Genomic DNA, 20,944 nt, shown 5'->3' with positions numbered 1-20,944 from the left:
GCGAGCAGATTTTTTTCATAAATTTGGATTTTCAAGCTTCATCGCCGACGGCGGAAAAAGAGAGAGAGGTGTGAGAAATCGATGCTGATGAAAAAGTCAAACAAACAAAGAAAAATTGCGGAGGGGTGAAAAAAATGATGAGATGATACGAACGCGGGAATGAATAAATAAAGAAAGCGCGAAGCGAACAAACGGTAACGATTTCCTCTTCAACGACGCGGTGTGATTTAACCCTTTTTGGTCGGACGGCGAGTTCAATTAGTTAGATTAACACCTTGGCGTTCAGGGGTACAGCAATTAATAACGAATGATAAATGCGCCGCTGCAAATGTATAATTCGTCCGCATTGTGCGAGTGGATTAAATACGGTATTAAAGGATATGCCCGGTATTTTAGGATATTTTGATTAAAGGATAAATTTAATTTAAAACGCAACGCGCTGAGCTTATACACGTCGCAATATTGCCCCCGAAAACGTCGCGTTCTTCGTTCGATCGTTCGTCACGATGAAAACTAGACGGATGGATGAAAAAGCGTAACTTTTCTGCAACAGCACGAATAATTAATTATTTGATCTAATAAGGTGTTAGAACAGAGGAAATCGGCTGAAATTGTTGCGAAAAAAGAAAAATTTTCCAGTGAGCAACAAAAAACCGGTGAAGAATTAGCGAATGCATGTAGAAAACAAAAAAAAAAAAACAAAAAACAATTCGAACAGTTTGGATTGAATAACATCTCAACGACTACACTGTAAAAAAAAATCTCAAGTACACTTCGTCTAGTTTAAAGAAAGTCGATACGGGCTCGTGCAATTTTACTCGACTTTTGCAAATTGTAATCGACGTCGTAAATATTTACACGAATTTTTGCACCTCCGGAACTTGACGTTTCGCCAAAGTTTGAATATCTTTTCTTCGAGTTTCGTCGCGAAAAAATTCGTAATTTTACGCTTTCGCAACGTTGAAAATTCGGAATTTCAACCCTGCCCCAAAAAAACGTTATCGTACCTACATCGAGCGGTTGATCTTGGCCCCAAATTTCATTCAAACAGACTTCACCGTTTGTTCCGACCGCAGGATTCCGTTGTGTTACACATACGCGAACGAAGAGAAATGAAACAAGAGGAACATGGAAAAAGATTTTATTGGAAAGATGTAACGCGCAAAGTAAAAAATAGAAAAAAAAAATAAATAAATAAAAAAAAAAAAGACAAGAAAGAAATGATAATGTATAAAAAAAATGCGGGCGGTGCGCCTTTTGCTCGTCGAGGAACGGATTGATCTGATTGTACGGAAATAAGATAACGCCTCGAAGGACTCGCGGCGTCCGTATCGCGGAATATATCCTCACAAGGAAAACCCGGCTGTCCATCGGCGGCGGTTCGCATTCGAACAGGGAAAATATATCCAGGCGTAAGCTGGATGAAGAATTTATTGCTCGAGGGTCTCTCGAGAGTATCTCCTCGGAGCCAGCCAGTCGAAGAATAAGAATAAAAATAATAAGAAGGAGAAGCAGAAGAAGAAGCTGGAAAGTTTCAGCCGCAGGAGAGAACGGCGAGGATATTCTTTGCCGAAGAAACGACGCAGCCTCTTCTTTTCGCCGCTGTGTGTATTATCGAAAGCTTGCCGAGTGGTAACCTCTCGGAGTAAATATTCCATTGAGCTTTTCCGCCGTGGCTCTGAAGTCGGACCGACCGAATATACGTGCCGAGGACACTAAACTCGGTATTACTTTCAGCTTCGCCGTTATATCAATCATCCCCGAATCTCTGGAGGATTTATTGCAAACTTATTCCAAGTCCGGGAATAAAGCACGAGTCGCAAATTGTCGCCGAATCCTTAGCCGGGGAATCAGGGATCGTATTCCCGTGCTTATAGATATTTCAGAAAAATTGCTAACGGAATATTTTCGACTAGATTTTTGAAATTGTTACGTCCGCGATACCTCGCAATCCTTTCCCACGGTCTTACGGCCACTTAACACCCTGCATCCCCTCCTTTATCTTCGCCGAGTCAGCGGGTTCAACTCCAACCCGCAACTGGCCAGCCTTCCAGATTCCTGTAAACACCTCACTGGTTCCAGTAACAACTTGGCTGGTTGTAGAGTAAGTTTCGGTTGCCGATCATCGAAGTCTACGCGTTGCACCCCGTAACGAGGGGTTGAAAAACCGTTTCTTACATAAAAAGAAGAAAAAAGAAAACAAAAATGCATACATATTCAACAAAGAACAGACCGTCACGAAAAAAAAGGGATACTAAACAATCTATTAAAGTCTACAAGAAAAATCGTTGTACCTTCCACGCGCGTGATTGTGATGCTGAAATTTCGAAGAGAAAGACAAAAAAAATAAATAAATAAATAAATAAATAAAATAAAATAAAATAAAACGGACTTTCGATTGATTGTGTATAAATTTTTGAATTCCTTCCTCTTACATCGCGACAAGAAAAAAAAATTCTTGGAAAAAACACTTTTTCACGTTTCGTCAAAGACGCTTGCAATTAATAAAACATACGATTATTATTTATACTCTGCGGACATCTTGCACCGTTAAAACGTATTACACGTTACTGAAATTTCGCGTTTATCGCGCCTCTCTCTTTCCTGATTCACTTTTCATCGTGACGTCACGTGCGAAACGACGCCGCAGAGGAGAGACGAGCATATAGGATGAGAGATGCAGGGATGAAAAAGCTCGGCCGATTGCGGAGGCACTCAAGGGTCGCCGCTTCCCCGACCCTCAAAGTGCATTCCGTTGTGTTAGCAAATAGCGCTATTTCACGGCGTCATTGCTGCCGCTGCTGCTGCCGCCTCCCCTTTTGCCTCTCTGTTTTGACTGCTGAGTGAACGAAGGGAGGATATTTGTGCCCGTGACGGCTCTTCGGGAATAAAAAGTATCCAACGCTTTCGCTCGAGGGGGCAAAAAAAATTTCACGGTTTCGAAAGATTTTCAGATTTCTCGCCTGATAATAATGCCGGCCGAACAACAACGATAATAACAACGATAATGCTCACGACGACAACAATCGTAAGCTCGTGAAGTAACAATTATTAAATATGATCGTCAAGGGTGATTAATTGTAATTCGGCCAAAAATCTTTTTTTCTTTTTGTCAAGAACGAAAAGAGTATTTTTTTCATCCCCTCCCTTTTAATCTCTTTATTCAGATTTAGCGTAAGTTAATTCGACGAATTTCGCGAGAAATAAAAAAAAAAAAAGAAAAAAAAACGCGGAAAGTAAATTTTTTGTTCAAATACTTCAATCGCGTTCGTCGAATACAACGACGCAGGGAGTTTGTTTGCTCGCTTCTCTACGCGATGCAGATATCGTTGAATTATTTCTATCCGACCGACCGGCGTGCACTTAGAGGTATAATTTACACGGGATGTTTGAGGTGAAAGAGAATCGCGTTAAAGGGATGATGCGAATATTGTTGTAGTATGTAGCTGCGCCTAGAATCGGAGGCAGGTAAATAGTACTTCGTATGGCTCTTTGTCGAGCCGTAGGTATAAACCGGGGTTAAATTCATACTGCGGGATCACTTCGATTCCACTTCTCTCTCTCTCTCTCTCTCTCTCTATAGATATATATACACATATATACCGCATGCAAGCCACTTGCCAGAGCGGCGAATGCGAACCTTTGTGTAACGGGTACCGTACAGCGTTTTATTTGAAACGGACGAATCGTCGGTCTATTCGAAAAAAAAAATAATCGTTATTTCTATTTTTCTTTTTTTTTTACAATTCCGTTTTTTTTTTTATTCATCCACCACCAGAAGCCAAACGAACCGATACGGTTACAGGTATAAAAGAAGAGGAAGAAGAAAAAATTTCTACACGTCGATCAACGAAACCGATCCAGTGGAAAATATTATTTGCCCCATATATGTATTCTTCGATTCGTTACGATTCATTGTTATTATTATTATTATCGTCATTATAGTTTGAACGCATAAACTCAGGTTATTCAAATTTTTCCGTATGTACAGTGTGTGCGGAGGTATAATTCTTCTTTACCGATGAATATTGCTTCTGAAGAGGACAAGATAAAATAATAATAACGATAACAACAATAATAACAACAACAACAACAACTGCAATCAATTCAATTTGCGTGGTAATTTTTCAGGTGCAAGCGAAATATACGAGAGACAGGTGAAAATATTGCAATAACAATGTTTTTGCGCTTCACCTTCTTGCTGCAGGGGGGGGGGGAGGGGGGAGAGGGGATAATAGGGCCTTGGGCCAAGGTGAGACGCACGGGGTGGATTTGTACCTGTACGTATAACGTGGGTATGTATACCGGGACAATATGTTGAAATTTGAAAATGAACCGCGCATGCGCGAGTTTTATCGGCTGTTCGCGCAGGCTGGCCAATCCGAGTTTTCAGCTGTCGAACTCTTTCTGCCGGCGATGCGGTTGATACGAATTTTCGAGGTTAGAATCTCAAATAATCGAGGCAGCGACTCGGAAAGGTTTCGAAAGCGTTTGTTGTCGGGTCGGAAAGTTGATTCTTCGAAGAACGCTCGGAATTCAATGCTTACGCTCTTTGAAAATTCAAACGTAGACATTTCGCGTAGGTTGGCCCGCCTGCGTCGCGGGCTAAAATATCGGTGCGGGAAGATTTGGCCGACCAATGAGATTTAATTGTTTGGCGCATGCGCGGTTAATTTTCATGTTTCAAGAGATTGTCCCGGTACACGTATAATTTACACACACATATATGTATATATGTATACATATATGTATGTATAAACACAGACGCGTGCATTGTGTATACTGGGAATCAATAAATTCTAAAATCCGCTTTCCAGACGGTTAGCCAAAGGGCGCGAGCTCTGGCTTTTCGACGGCCGTTTGTTTGTTGCTGATACTTTTTCAGGAGTCAGTCAAGGCAATTAAACCCGCTTACTTTGCCGCCCCTCTAAGCCCGCGGTTGAAACGGCTTATCCTCTCAGAAATAATTCTCCGCGTCTAACAAATTACAGACTCTCGTACTCCGATACGTGTATGTATACGTACGTACGTGTTACACACGTTGCCGCATCCTTTTTTTCACGCGCCATAACGATACGTAAATACTTACGGTATACCGATTCGAGCGAACGCTAGCTTGTAAGGTGTGAAGAAATAACGCCAGGTTGCTTTTAAAAAGTACAAAAAGCCTCACGTTATTTATTTTCTCCCGGAAAATCTAAAAACGTATACGTATATATCTTGGCTTCGAGTTCCTCGCCCTCCGATCATTTTTCAGTCTCACAACGAACCGCGTTTTTTACATCAAACAATTTTAAAGTATGATAATTAGGTGTAGTTAATCTAATCCTTGAACGAGTCCTTGGCTTGACAAGGATCAAATAATAGTTTATACCTACGCGAAGCTTTCCAACTCGCTTTTCGTGCCTTGTTCAGCTTTGCGGGCATTCGTTAATTCGTTGACAAGGGTAAACGCAGACTGGCTCGTTGACTCGTGTATATATATAAATATATATAATAAATATACATATTGTTACAAAGGGTGAAATCAATCGTTTTGCGTAGATAAAAGACATACAAGAGCTTTCACGTGTCAAAAAATTAATAAAGCTGCTGCGTCAATCGGTATTATTGTAAAAACAGTTTTGTTTTAGACTTTAAACGCATAACGCGCATTTTTCAATCAAAACATTATGCCCATTGTTTTAATTTCGCTGTATTTTAATTCACTTCACAAGCTCACGAACTAATTTAATTTATTCCGCAACGCCTGGATTGTTTTAAATTAATCTTTGAAATTTTATAATTCGTCGAGGTATAAGTGTAACGATCAGATCGGATCGTAATTTTGCATGTAATTAAACGCTGTAGAAAAACGGTCTCTTGTCATTTCACGATAATCGACTCTTTCAAACGTTATTCAAGATCAAGAATGAACAAAGGATCTTGAACAACTTTTGAAAAAGTAAGATTTTCCATAAAATGTCGAGGGCGTAATACCTATTTTGCACAGCGTTCGATCGACTACAAAAATACGTTCCGGTCTCATCGGTGCGCTAAATGCGTCGACGAGTCGCAGCTTGCCAAAGTTGAACAAACGTTGTTTAAACGAGAAAATTGAAAATTGCGACGAGGCACCTCCGCATATTAATATCCATAGCTGAAACTTGTACGGCGTAATTTTTTCGTCATATTCGAACGATATTTTCTACTTGCAATTTTGAAAAAAATTAAACGATTCGTTTTTATACAATCCAACGTCACACACGCGTGCGTAAACAATTCGGATTCAAACGAATTCCCGCGGCATTTCGGACAGAAATTACACAAGCCGGATGAGAGTTTTGTCGGGATATGGGCGAAGCAGAAATTTCACGAGGAAGCGCAAGCTCTCCGTCGGTCAAACGTTGGCAATCCGCGGTCGAGGGAGACGACGGGGGTCGCAATAAGAAGCGCGGGCACAAAGAGGGAACCGTGAAAACGCCGAGGGAGCCGAGCGGCGTGGTCTCGACTCGAGGCTGGATCGATCCGTGGGATTCACCCCCTTACCACCCCCTTGCCACCCCCAGCAGCCCTCGCAACCTGCAGCACCGCGCTTCGTCCCAGCCGCGATGGTCACGCGAACGTCGTTTCAAAAACGCCGACAACCCCCCTTTTACGTCTAACCAGCCTCGCTTGGCTCGATTCGACTTACCTCGCTGGTATATAATTCTGCATTATGGATCAAGGCTGAGATACGAGTGTAGGTATTGGATGGCAGATGCAAAAAAAAAAAAAAAAAAATCAACTTACGCGCACCCTGCGCCGTGTTGTTAATTAATTTATGTACGGGGCACTCGACGTCGATTCGGGTGAACCGTTGACCCTGGCATTTTTTACAGTTTAAATCTGATAACTGTCCGAAATGATGTTCGATCGTTTTTGATTTTCTTTCGAATCACTGGACTTGAAAAGCCTGTCTCAAAAACGTACGTATTAATTCTTCCGTACCGAGAGAGAAGAAGGAGAGGGAAAAAAAACAAAAAAATAAAAATAAATGAAAACAAAAACATTCCGTTTTGGAAGTAAAACATTTTCATGAATGATAATCGATATGCGTGAAACGATGATTGCGATTATCGCAAAGAAGAGATAAAGCAACGTTTTTTCATTCTTCTTTCTCGCGTTCGATACTCTCGAATGGGAATATTTTTCAATCGCAAAATACTGTAACTGCAAATTCAACATGTCTTGAAACGATTCTAAAGTCCAAGAGTGAAAAATATTTTCTCGCTTGCGTTCGAATTTGTTACAATTGATAAGAAATTTGCATCTTCTTCGTTACTTTGAAAAGAAATTGGTAAAAAAAAAAAAGAAAAAACCGAGGTCACTGGATGCTAGAAATAAATTGCAGCTGGTGTATAAAAATTGTCAACTCCACGATCGTGGCAAAAATGTCTCCGCGGGTAAACGTGAGGCTGATAAACACGATAAAACGATAATGCAACAATAAAACGGCGACGAAGATAGATTTGCAGTATGCTTATGCCCGAAAGAAGATAAGAATCTCGAAACTTGCGAAAGACGGCGGTGAAATGATGCAAGAACGAAAGTTGCTTCTTCACCTTTTTGCCGTATCAAACGACGTTAATTCTTTGAACAATGAAAACACGCAAATTTTCCGTCAATTATATTTATAAATCGCATTGATCGCTAGCTTTGGCGATTTTCAAGAAATCATTTCTCGACTCGACTGGAGAGCAGGTTTAACGTTCACGCATACGTATACACAAGATAGAGGATGGTCAGGGAGGGGTGAAGAGGGTAGTCAGAAGGGTCGGTCGTGGTGAATTTGCCTTCTAACAACCCTTAATAACGCGGGCCGGCTGCGCCGAGTCGCGTCGCGGCTTGTAATGGAGAAATTTTCCTTGAATATATTGTACACGTCCACGTATACACGACATACACGTATACGTACGTATATAGAAGCGTGTAAAACATAGGTAAGCGAGCGCCGGCAACGCGTATATAAAGCGTAAAGCATACCCCCTAATAACTACCCCCCGCCCCTCGAAGCACGCAGTTCGGTGAACGGGCGTTGCGTTATGTGTTTTGAAAAACACGACGCGGCCGTGTTGTAATCGCTGTTGTAATGATTTCGGGTGGCGCGGGGCGAGGAAGAGAAAGGCCTGGATCGCGCAATTATCTTATACACCAGATACATTTTAATTAACATTAATTCACCCGAAATCTGCCCGCTTCATCCCCCCCCTTCCCCCTCGTCCCCGCCGCCTCTCGTAAAACTGCAAAGATAAATTGCGCGGTATATAAACGCGAACGCGAACTGCGGGAAGAGAAGAGAGAGAGAGAGAGAGAGAGACAGAGAGAGAAGTAAATAGTGAAGAAAACGTGAGAGAAGATAATAATTAACGAATAAGAATGTATAAGAAGATAGATTAGAACGTATGTTAAAGAGGAAGAGATATGAATTGATGGTGTTTCAGTATTCTTTTAAAAAAAAATTTCTGCAGTTGTCACAACTCTGTAACGGTACCTTGAATTTTTTCACATTTTTTATTCAACTTTTCAATTATTTATGAATATTTAAAGCGATTTTGAAGAAGACGTTTTTTTTTTTTTTTTTTTTTTTAATTCTGACAAAAACTGTCAGAAGCCGTATTTTTTATTCCAAACATTTCAAGACCGGGATTTCTTCTTTTTTTTTTTTATTAGCAGTTTCAATTTTTTTCGACACCTTAAACATTTCTAGACCAGCGTCAATGTGAAAAGATATTTGTCCTTTTTCTTGGCAACTTCAACTTTTTTTTAACAATCACACAATGAAACCGCTCTATAAATGTTCCGAACGAAAAAGACAAGTTTTGGGAATTTTTTGAGAACTTTCAGATCGTTCCGGACATAGAAATGTTTGGAAAAGAAAACACAATTTTGAAGAATTTTTTTAGAATTCTAAAAAATCTCCTTTTCAATATTGCTCTCAATATCCATAAATAATTAGCCGGTTTAATGGCAAATCTAAAAAGAAAAAAGAAAAATTCAATTCGTTAATGTATCCAGAGTTGTGAGAGTTGCAGAAAAAATTTTGAATAAAATGAAAAATGTTGAGGATCAGACGTTGGTTGGGTTTGCATGGAATTCTCCATGTATAAGTAACATCTCTGTAATTATTTACTATTATAAATATCGTACGGAGAAATTCAATTCAACAATAATTATGTAACAAGAAAAATTTCAGTTTGAAAATTGAAAAAAAAAAAAAAAAACTCGCATCACTTGTCTCTGTCCTCGGAAGTATTTCAGCTACAGAATTCCCTGACGATGTATTTTTAACCACCAACAACGTTTGCGAGAGTATCGATTAACTCAAATTGTAATTATCGGTATCGTTTTGATTTGCGGTAAAAAAAAAAAAAAAAAAAAAAAAATATTACCGAAAAATAAACGAAACGCAGAAAATAGTGCGATACGTGAAAAAAACAAAAAAAATTCACCGTCGATTGAATTTCCGTCCGCAATTATTCGCCGAAGTGGAGAATAATAATTCTAACCGCGGGTAAAACGGAACCTTTTGTACGATTTCTCCCGTTTCGCTCGAGCTGTACAAGGTATAGGTAGATGTAGGTATTCCCATTTCGAAGGAATCGGGATCGGGAACGGACGTCGTGGATCCCCTCGTCATTAATATAAACCAGCCTGGGACTGACTTGCCCATTGACTGATGAGAATTCCTTGAAACGGAACCGCCCCTTGCAAAACCACCGAGTCTCACGCACCCTCCGCGTGTCCGTGCAGTTAGGGGATGATGCAGCCTCCCCTCTTCCCCCTTTACCCATCCCCGCCTCCTCCTAACCGCAAAGAATCGTTAAAGCTGTAAAGCTCTCATCTCTATAATCCCTCGGCCCTCAACGGCGGTTTCGGCACATTTTCTTAACCCTGAAATGCACCGCACGGAAAGGCTGCGTGAGGTTTTAAAGCGCTCGAAATCGACAGTTTTTTCCAACGGTGGTGTAAAGAATTTAGTACGATCGGTTGATGCAAGTATCGCGTTAAAGATCTTTCAATCTCAACGCGGCAAAGTATATGTTTTATTTAAACGTAGAGTCGTACGGTGGACAATTTTCTAAATTTACAGTGTCGATATGTAATTGACTTTTTACAATTTAAAATTCTATGCGAAATAAATTTGATAATTCTGCACCATTTATTCTCTTATCCGTCAATATTTTTTGCCCCTTCGCCTCCGAGAAAAAAAAAAAAAAAAAGTTGATGTAACTAATCGTTGAACCGATAATATTAGCTTCAAGGTTATTTTTTTTTTTTTTTTTATCAATCTAGCTGGGTGCGGAACAACGAAAAAAAAATTTTTAGTTTTCCTTTTTCGAAACGTTCTACGCTTGACTGAAAGAATGTTCTATGAAATCAACGTTCATTTGTAGCGTACAGTGTGTAATTAGTGGAGGAATTGAAACCACGGAATATATATTCTGCATTCTCTTTACCTTTCGAGCAGCATGTATGAGCTGAAAATTTTCGCTCTAGTTTGGCTTTAAAATTTATGATAAATCCGACTGGTAAAAAAAAAAGAAAAAAAAAGAAAAAAAAAACTTGGCAAGTTTTTGACGAAACCGTATTACACGGTAAATAGAAATTTCATTGGACAACCTAATTTTGTTTAATCCGAAACTAGCCGCTGCTCCAGCTTTTTTTTTCCACCCACGCAAACGCGTATTTTACATTATTCCGTGGAGCCGAAGGGTTGAACAATATGCATCGCGTCTATCCCTTCGTTTGCATATTACATAGACTATAATATCGTGGCGTAACAGTTGATTGACGCGGCTTTTGCTTGCTTAAACACGAAACACCGTCGCGGTAAGACAATACGGCGATAAATTAAACCTCGTAGAAACCTCGATAGCTTTCGATTATGTAACGTGAATTGTAAGTGGCAGCTGTCAATTTTCCCGAGACCGCAACGAGCGATGTAATATTTCAAAATTGTTATTAATCAGCCGACGCACAATAATCGCACAATGATCGTCAAATTTATGTACACGTCGAAAATTGATTTATAATGAATTTTACACCAACAATTTGACACCCCGTGCACAGAGTTTAACTTTCGGTTGTATAATATTGTTATCGTTAATATTCGATAAATCAACGGAACAAAATTACTCAAAACTTGTCAAATCGCGATACGCTCAGCTTGAGATTTCGAAACCTTTTCCTAATCTACGATTAACACTTTGAGTTACCGATTTTATATCAGGTTTTTGTATGTTTAGAGAACTTTGAAAAGATATTTCTTTACGGTTTTTGCCTATTTCCGATAGTGTACTGGTAGGTTTTCGACACAATTATTATCCTTGGAAAAAATGATTGATAAAAATCGGGAAAATTGAAGGAACAATTCGTCGACGAGAAATTTGTCCTATATAAATACAAGTTTTGCATAAATAATAAGTTTTTCGGGTCGCCGATTACGAATCTGAAATTAGATTTTTATAATTCAAGATGGCGGATCTAATACGGCGGACGAAAATTTCAAATTCGATCAAATCTGGGGAAAAAACTCTATCCAGGGATTTTTCGGGTCGCTGATCACGAATCAGAAGTCAGATTTTGAAAATTCAGTACGGCGAGTCCGATTAGCGACCCCGGAAACCCCTGAACAGAATTTTTTGACCGTATTCGATCAAATTTGAAGTTTTTGTTCACCATATCGGATCCGCCATCTTGAATTTTTGAAATCTGATTTCAGATTCGTAATTAGTAACCCCAAAAACCCTGGAATTCGATCTTATGATAAAAATTGCCTCGTCCATTCAGCTCCATTGACTCAAGTCACGACTACTTTCGAATTCCGAATGAAATTCACTACGAAATGTGTTTTGTGAACCAGAAAATACAATCATCTTGTCTTGACGACAAATTAGGTACCAAATTTGGTCATAATCGTATATATGCAATTTAGACTGGTACAAAAAAATCGACTATATTTTTTTTTCCAAATCTTCTCTGAAATACTTTTGGAGGGGCGAAAAAAGATGCCTGTCAAAAGCGGAGCTCTTAATATTAATATTCAGAAGTTGCTCGTCGCGGATTTCTATTTTACACTTAAGTAACATTGGAAATTTAAAAAAATTTTTTTTTTAAAACTTTGCTGCTCACAAACCAATAAACAAATCCAAATGAATCATACGTATTTTTACAGTAAATTGAAAACTCTACAAAAAGTCTCACTTATAATTTTTTGATAAATCGACTCCTTCCAAAGTTATTCAAGCTCAAGATTCAATTTGCAGTAAAGTCAACTATTTTTTTTTTTTTTTTTTTTTTTTTTAGTTTATGGCAAAACGTTAAAACTTACTACTAAATGTCATCAAATTTTTCTCGAAAATTCTATAGTTTGTGTTTTTTCCACGAGGAAGAAAGTCGGTTAACAATTTTTAATTTCTAAAGCTCTACTTTCAACGGTAAATAACCTCACTGAAATAAATTCTACTTTCAACGGTAAATTCCTCTTCAAACATTTGAACAAAAAAAGTATAGTTCGAAATTTTTCATTCCGTGCCTGAAAAAAAAAAAAAAAACAAAAAAAATTTCCCACGCCATTTAAATGGAAAATAGAAATTCGCTACGAGCGACCTCTAAATATTAATAACAAGAGCTCCGCTTTTAACAGGAATCTTTTTTCACCCCCCTCGAAAGTATTTCAGAGGGGGTTTTGAAAAGTAAAAAGAAAAAAAAAAAAACAATCTTCGCTTTTTTTGAACCAATCTAAATTATATGTGTATATATATATATATATATTTTTTTTTTTTTTGTCTCACAGTTCGATTCTCTTCCCACCCTTCCCTTTTTCGTCTTCTCATATTCCTAAGAGATCAAGAGGCCGCGGAGATAAGAGGGGGTGGTCGGAGGCGGAGGTTCGGGGGTCGGAGGCGGCAGCTGAGGCCGAGTTGCTAAGGTCGGCTTAGCCGTTTTTTACTCCGCAGGTGCGGCGACTCCATCCCGAAGTAGTTTCACTCTCTCCTTCCGTGATCCGGGCTCCACCCCCGCCTCCCGCCCCCAAACCCCACGGGATAAAACTCTCCCGGTCCCGGCGGCGGCTGCCCGTCGACCAGCCGAGCGGTCAAGCGACCAAACTGTCTCTTTTACAACCAGCCATGTCCCATACACACGCCATACCGGGTGGCAATAAATTAGCTACGGCTTTCCGAGACGTTTTATCCGATCATTATTATCGCTTCGGTTTTTTAATTCCCTGAAATATATTTTTTATTTTACAAACTTACAGCTAGTTCTCAGTTGATAGACGTAACCAAAAACTTCGCTTATCATCGTCGTGAAAAAGATAAAAGCAAAATTTACAAGTAACGATTCGAGATCTTCGTTATTATTCGATGTGTGGAATCGAAATTTGTTTATTTAAATATTCTATTGTCATACTTGATACAAAAGTTTTATGCATCGATTGATTACCAAAATATTTATTTATCACTTGCGAAGTTTGCTATTGTCTTTTTTTACGTTGATAAATAAGTATTGAAGTTTTTCGTTGATAGCTGTAACAAAAAACTTGACTCATTACCAACGTAAAAAATACGATAGCAAACTTTTTACGTAATAAATGAAGATTTTGATTACTATTCGAACATTTTTTTCTCTTGACCTGTCATTAATTATTATAATTGAATAAAGGTGATTTAAATTCAAAGTTTGTCTAAACGTTATTTACAACAAATGTTTGAGAAAACATGTATTTTTTCTCTAAATCCGAAACATCCTTCTAATTTCTACAAAATCAAACTTTATCCCATAAATCTATTATTTCTCTCATCGGTCGCGTGAAAGTAAAAAAAAAGATCAAATTCGATACCTGGAATCCAAACTCAAAATTCGCATTGACCTTCGTTATCTGTACAATTTCCGTTTCTCGTTTCTCACGATTCGGCTTGTCTCGTAGATTTGTGCCCGGGAGAGGGAGAAAGGTATGCTTACAAGTATACCTGTACGTATAAGTTGCCGCGCGTTCCTTGAATATTTTATTTACTGGCCTAGGCTGCTCTCTTAATCGCACGAATTCATCTTGGTTAGTGTGCCGCGCTCCTTTCGCTGCAGTGAAACGTTCAACCGCAAGGACCGTAACAACCCGGCACAAGGACCAGCGATATCAAGTCGTCCTGCAGCTTCGCAGACTCTGTAAGTACCCGGAGTAGCGGTTTTCCTGCGGCTTCTGCACTTGACTCGTAAATCGTTTAGGGTGGGTATACATTGCAACGTATAACGCATTATGTAAAAATAAAACAGGGAAACTTGTGTTGTGATTTTTAGTTCCGGTTACCGCTCGGTCCTTGACTATTTTCATTTTTTAACACGATCGAAAAATATAGTTCCAGGTAGAAAATGAAAACTAGTTTTCTAGCTGTTACCGGAAAGTCTGGTATCCGTTGCTATTCTTTCACGTTACGATCACTGTTGCTAGATTTTCTTGCAACTGTTGCGAAAATTTAACGCTCGTGCAACGATAAATTGACGTTAAAGCCTTGTTTAGCTAAAAAAGTAGAGTAAACCCCACAAACTGATTTTGCGTTGCAATAACCAAAAAAGGATCGACGATAGCGCAAAATTGTTAGGCGTACCTCGTTTTTCGCAATTCCAACAATATTCAAACAGTTTTTTTAACGAGGCCTGTTTTGCTGAATTTTTTTAGTTACTATACCAAACGAATTTTTTCTCAGTGTACTCACAAGTACATAATACATATATATTTATTGTATAGATATTTGAATTTCCATTGTAAAACGGTGACGTGAATAGAAAAGCCTGGAATGAAAATTAGAATGATAATAGACTTGGACGGTGTTTCTCGTGTGTATTTATGAGAATTATTTGTGTACGATATAAAAGCGCGTGACGTTGTAACGTTTTGAAAATTTATGCAGATTTCATCCATTCAACTTGACGGCAGAAGGAGCAGCAGAAACGGTCATTAATTACGTTAAGGAGACGAGCATCGATCACGCAGAGGGACGAACGGTTCAAGGGGCGGTTTTAAAGGTGAGAGAGAAGGATGTACGTCCGAAGAGGAATTATTGCTATTTAAAAATAGCGAAGGATCGATAGTCTAACGACGATGGTAGAGACAACGATAATAATCAGAGTTTAAAACGGCGACCAGAAGCGGAAGGTGCAAAAAAAAAAAACGGTTCGTCGAAAATTTGAAACATGTGGAAACGGCGTGAATTTCAATCCCGCTCACAACGCAAACACGTTCAATCTCGCCGAAAGAGAGGAAGGATATAAAAAGCGATGCAAAAAAATGAATCGTGAAAAAAATTAAATCAGGCGAACGATGAATGTTTTAAAAGATAATCGCCTTATATGGCGTGTGTTATGCCTGTTGAATTGTTGGTACGCTTTTAGCATTGTAGGTACGGTATTGTTGACGTGAAAAAGGGTGAAAAACCGTAATTCTCGTATACAAAAATACACGAATCTCCGAACGTTGTACAAAAATTTAACGATTTGTCGGACAAAAATAAAAACTTGGTCACAAAAATTGAATGGAAATACATATTTGCAGAATATTTTCCCAACTTCCACGGGATAGTTTAAAAAAAAAAAAAAAACTAATCACGAAAAACTGAAAAACTCGACCAAGATTTTGAAAATTGCTCAAGATCCGATTTTTTCGACTTAATTCAATCTGCAATAAAACTACTGAACAATTATATTGTTGTCGAAAATTCCGAACAATATCGTGCGGTAATAAAATTTTCTGCAAAGTATTTTAATATTCACAATGCTTTTTCTGTCAATTGAAATTTGTATATCTTTATTTTTTTTTTGTAGTTATTTTATAACGTTACTAACTTCAGCCTCGCCATTTTCACCCCCCCCCCCCCCCCCCCCCCCCCTAAATTTTAGATTACACCGTAATCTTGTAATATAACTACAAGCCTTTTTAACAAAAATTGAAATCTTCTTTCAGTCAGTTTCATCTTTTGTGCAAACGAGATGCTTTATCACCGAAATCCGTTAATCCAGATAAGCTTGACTACCCAGATATTTCCATAAACTATTTTTTCGCACTCCCATTTTAATCTCCCCAAATTTTTCAACAAACTTTACAAGTTCAGTGTATCTTCAAGCGTCCCACGGTTATTATAAAAACGACCGAAAGAATCGATTATTTTTTCTCGATCGGTTTTTGCTTCTTACTCCCGTGAACGACGCAACACAGTATCGATTTAAGTGATTAGAATATCAACTGTTATCGTTATCTTACTTACTGAGATACCTATTTGATATAACAAGTGAAAGATAAATGAATATTGTTACCTGAAATTGAAGACTATTTTCAACGAAACTAGACTGAGAAAAATTTAATTTGTTACAGTAACTAGAAAAATTGATGAAAACAGGTATCGTTAAAAAAGATTGTTTCAATATCGTTGCACAAGCATTAAATTTTCGCAACAGTTGCAAGAAAATATAGCAACAGTGATCGTAATGAGACAGCTAGAAAACTAGTTTTCATTTTCTACCTAGAACTATATTTTTCGAAAAAAAAATAAAAATAAATAAAAACTAAACATATTCGATTAATCGCTTAATTTTTACCGATTCGATCGAGTCGTATTCGATTATTTTTAGCTCGGTGGCTGTCGCCATTAATGATCGAACGTTAACAGAGCGAGAGCAACATTTTATATCCATTCTTTCGTTGTGAGATTTGACGAACAAAAAATAAAAAATAAAAAACTGCACGAGGGGAAGGGTGGAGGGTCGGGGGGGGGGGGGGGGGGGGGGCGAGTCGCTGCGGGGCTTTTGTAATAAGCTTATTAAGATATTAACAGGGCGACAGGTGGAACGACGAGGAGGAGGAGGACGTCACTCACTCGAGCGAAGGGTTCGTTTCACCCCCGGGGCTCGAATTTTGAACGGAATTCGGGGCGACGCGACTCCCGCGGTTTTCTGCCGGCTGTAATACGCAGCACGAAAATCCGTATCCACCTGCCTTATATAACTATTTATTTTTCATTCTGACAAGGGATGACAAGGGTGGTTTTCAACCTCCTCTATGCCGTCCTGCGCACACGTGAATCAGAGGAAAGGACGGACAACCTGCAGCCGCGACAATTTATCGTCCTTCAGATCTCGACGCGCGTTGTAAAAGAGACCGTGCGGTTCTTTTTTGCCCCCCCCCTCCCCCCAGAATATATTGTCGTAACAAATTAGGAGCTCACCCTCTCGATTCGATATTCGAGAGGGTGAGAATTGACAATTTTTCATTATGAATTATGTTTTTGAATATTTTTGGGTGGTAGTAATAATCGGTAGGATTCTTTCATTATATTTGCTGATTTTTCTTGTCGCAAAAATTTATATTCCACAATGATCATTGTCCTTGAAATCAGGAGTAGAAAATTTCAAATTCTTGTATCAAAAATTGAAAACTTCTTGCGCATCAACCGTCGACGAAGGAGTAAATCGATTTAGAATGAAACGAGTACGTCAGTTTCGTGATTAAGAAAGATTTTGAAAAATTTTCGAAACTCGACGTTTGGCCGAATGAAAATAAATCTATTTTCCCGAACTCTGGACTCGGAATTGAAAAAAGCTGCAGGCAAAAACGCATCTCTACCTTCACTGAGAGAAATTTTTAGTTCCGGTTACCGCTCAGTCCTTGACTATTTTCATATTATACCACGATCGAAAAATATTGTTCTAGGTAGAAAATGAAAATTAGTTTTCCAACTGTTATCCGTTACTATTCTTTCTCATTACGAACACTGTTGCTACACAATTTTCTTGCTACTGTTGCGAAAATTTAACGCTCGTGCAACGATAAATTGACGTTGAAGCCTCGTTTAACTAAAAAGGTAGAGTAAACCCCACAAACTGATTTTGCGTTGCAATTACTAAAAAAAGGATCGACGATAGCGCAAAATGGTTCGGCGTAGCTCGTTTTTCGTAAGTCCAACAATATTCAAACAGTTTTTTAACGATACCTGTTTCACTGAATTTTTCCAGTTACTTTAAGAAATGAAATATTTCTCAGTGTTCCTCGTCAAAATGCATCTCCTTTTATAGGCGTTGCAGGAGACTTTGAAGAGAAGAATAAATCTCGCGATAGCTCGGATGCGGGATTGGCTTGCGCAAGGAATAGAAGGCGGAGGGGTGTTTATAAATTTAAATTGTTAGAATGCATCCGTCGAAGCTCGTCGAGGCCTGCGGAGCTATATCCAAGCGGTATGCGATCTAGTATGTAAATACGATAGAAGATAGGCGGCGAAGAGAATGCTGCCGCTGCTGCTGCTGCAGGCGAAAGGAAGGATGGAGGAAGTGAAAAATACAGGTAGAGCGAGGGAAGAAGACGAGAGAAGGCGGGAAATAAAGGGGGTGAAAAAGGAAGGCCGGGAGGAAAGGATGCAGCGTGGAGAAATGCCGGGTGATCTTTTGAAAAATGGGGTCATAAAACATTCCGCTCATATCGCATATATACACCCTATATCCTCCATTCTCACCCTTTCTCGAGACTCCTTCATTTTATTCCCTTGTTCTTTTGCACCCAAGGAATATTGCATGGGAGACAGAGAGAGAGAGAGAGAGAGAGAGAAGAAGAGGAAGAAGTAGAAGAAGATGAGCGACTTATTAGGATATAGGTCGAAATTCGTGTCCGGCTGTTGGGCACAGTTTCTACCCGCACGGGCTTTTGCTACTTGAACGTAGTTTTTTGCCAAATTGATCATGAGCAGTTTTTGCGACCAGTCCTTAAATTTTGATGACCTCCTTGTTACTGGTGGGTGACTATATTGCGTAGAAAAATCATACGTCGAAGGGTAGAAAAGACGCGGCTTCGGGCTCGCCACGAGCTAGCCTTCGAACTTTTCGTTCTTACATCGCAGCTTCCAAGTTCATAGAGAGAAAAAATAATATTATTCAATTCGAATTTTTAATTAAGAATTAAGATTGTATTACATGAAAGTATGAGGATTTCTTTTATTTTTAACCACTTTAATGGATCCATCCGATTGCAAATTTTGGGAGTCTGACGTCGGATTCGTTATCGGCGAGCCAAAAAAAGAAAAAAATCTCCGCCAACCAATTTCTACGGTAATCGGAATATTTTTAGATTTTTTTTCCACCATATTGGATCGTCATTTTGGATTTCGCAATCTGACTTCAGAGTCGTGGTCAGCCGATCAACAAACCGACGAGTATCAATTTGCATCAACATCCAAATGGTTTTAGTTTTTTTCCGGCTTATTGGATAGGCCAAATTTAAATTTTGCAAATCTGACCTTAGATTCGTGATTAGCGATCCAAAAAACTTCACGGTACTAATTTTCTTTCAAATCCGTTCATCCATTCTCAAGATATCATCATTTTTACTTGATTTTTTGGAAATTCGTTATTCAAAAAATTGAAAAAGTACCGAACCGATCATAGCCAAAATCTAATCAGTTCTAAGTTTGGAAAAGCCGCATCGATTCAGACGAAAATCGTTGAAATCCGGTGATTAATTTCGAGATATCGTGGGACAAAAAAATTGATCACACACGTACAGCCATCTGAAAATTGTCGGTGGTGATTCTCTAGATCTCGAAACTCAACTTTTCATTTTCGGGGCGACTACAATGACTTCCTTTTTTCTCTAAAAACAGAAACACGGGAAGTTAAAGTAAAACCGGTACGGTCGTGATATCGCGAAATTTTATTTTACCTAGTTGTTTCTATTTTGAGTGTAAAAAATGGTTGGGTTTTGAAATTGATTTTTTTTTTTTTTAGCATGATTTTAGAGCTTCGCAGCGTCGAGGAAATTTCGGAGGATGGATACTCGATCATTAAACCTGATGGAAAGAATGAAAGAGGACGAGCAAAGAAATGAGTAATAATAAATGAGACCATTAACTCCGTATAATTTTCTCGCGTAGGGTAAGGAAAAAGGAACAAGATAAGGGGGAATGAGAGGGGAATAAGGAGCGTGGAAGAAAATAAAATGAAACAAAATTGTATAGAAAAAAAAAAATAAAATAAATAAACAATACATGAAAAAAGAAGAAGAAGAAGAAGAAGAAGAAGAAGTAGAAGAGAACGGTCCCCGCCATGCGACAGCCTAGCTGAGCACAAAAGAACAAAGCTCGGCGAAACGCCCCGAGGAACCGGAAGAAGAAGAGGCGACGAGGCGAGGCTCAGAATGCTGTAAATTACACCTTTATGTTTTCATATATTTTACATTTACGCCGAGTCCCTTATAAGCTTCATTTATAAATTTGCTTAAACCGGTAAAGCCTCAGCCGACACGCCGGGGGGATTTCGCGAATCTTCTCGCTACGCCATCGTTGCACAACATTTTTCACCCTCAACGCCCGCCGGTTAGCGTCAAACGTTGCTCGCCGAATGCTTGGAAGAGCCCCTTTTACTTCAGGGAAACTCGATTCTTAAATTGACTCGAAACGGCCCTGATTTCAACCTTTTAAATCTGGTGAACGGTCCGTCATTTTTTCGAGTTACACTGAGAGAAATTTTCAGTTACGGATCACCGATCGGTCCTTAAATATTTTCATTTTTTACCAACATTACCAACAATATTCAAACAGTTTTTTTTTAACGATACCTGAATTTTTCTAGTTAATGTAACAAATGAAATTTTTCTCGATGTACGACATCTTCGTTAGCTGTGAGATAAAATGTCAGGAATTATTGACAGTGAGCTTAAATGTCGAGCACCATATAATTAACGATTATACCATTTGTTTCTGAACGATATCTCAATTGCAACGAAGTAATGACTTGGTCAAGAATCTCGTAGAAAATTTTTCGGTTGTATTATTCAGGTGTCTTAAACACGTGCACTTGAGCTTTCTCCAAACGTTTTGGGGCTTTACGGACGCGCGGTAATTTGGGTTCCTGCAAATCTAGATCTTTTGGCTCGTCTATCGCTTTTTTC

At 38.9% G+C, this 20,944-nt stretch overlaps 1 protein-coding gene and 1 long non-coding RNA gene across 8 annotated transcripts in view; one reads left to right on the top strand and one right to left on the bottom strand.

Moving 5' to 3' along the window:
* The window catches only part of LOC124216896 (uncharacterized), a 176,067-nt gene that overhangs the window by 109,552 nt on the left and 45,571 nt on the right, over positions 1 to 20,944 (bottom strand). The window lies entirely within an intron of this gene.
* On the top strand, positions 14,081 to 19,888 carry LOC124216937 (uncharacterized). The gene is made up of 3 exons (XR_006882740.2): positions 14,081 to 14,187; positions 14,931 to 15,045; positions 19,783 to 19,888. It is a non-coding gene; the product is annotated as an uncharacterized lncRNA (long non-coding RNA).

This window comes from Neodiprion pinetum, chromosome 4 (assembly GCF_021155775.2).
Source record: "Neodiprion pinetum isolate iyNeoPine1 chromosome 4, iyNeoPine1.2, whole genome shotgun sequence".
Lineage (NCBI taxonomy): Eukaryota > Metazoa > Arthropoda > Insecta > Hymenoptera > Diprionidae > Neodiprion > Neodiprion pinetum.
Note: the sequence above shows the minus strand (reverse complement) of the source record. Positions and strands in the feature narration are given on the sequence as shown.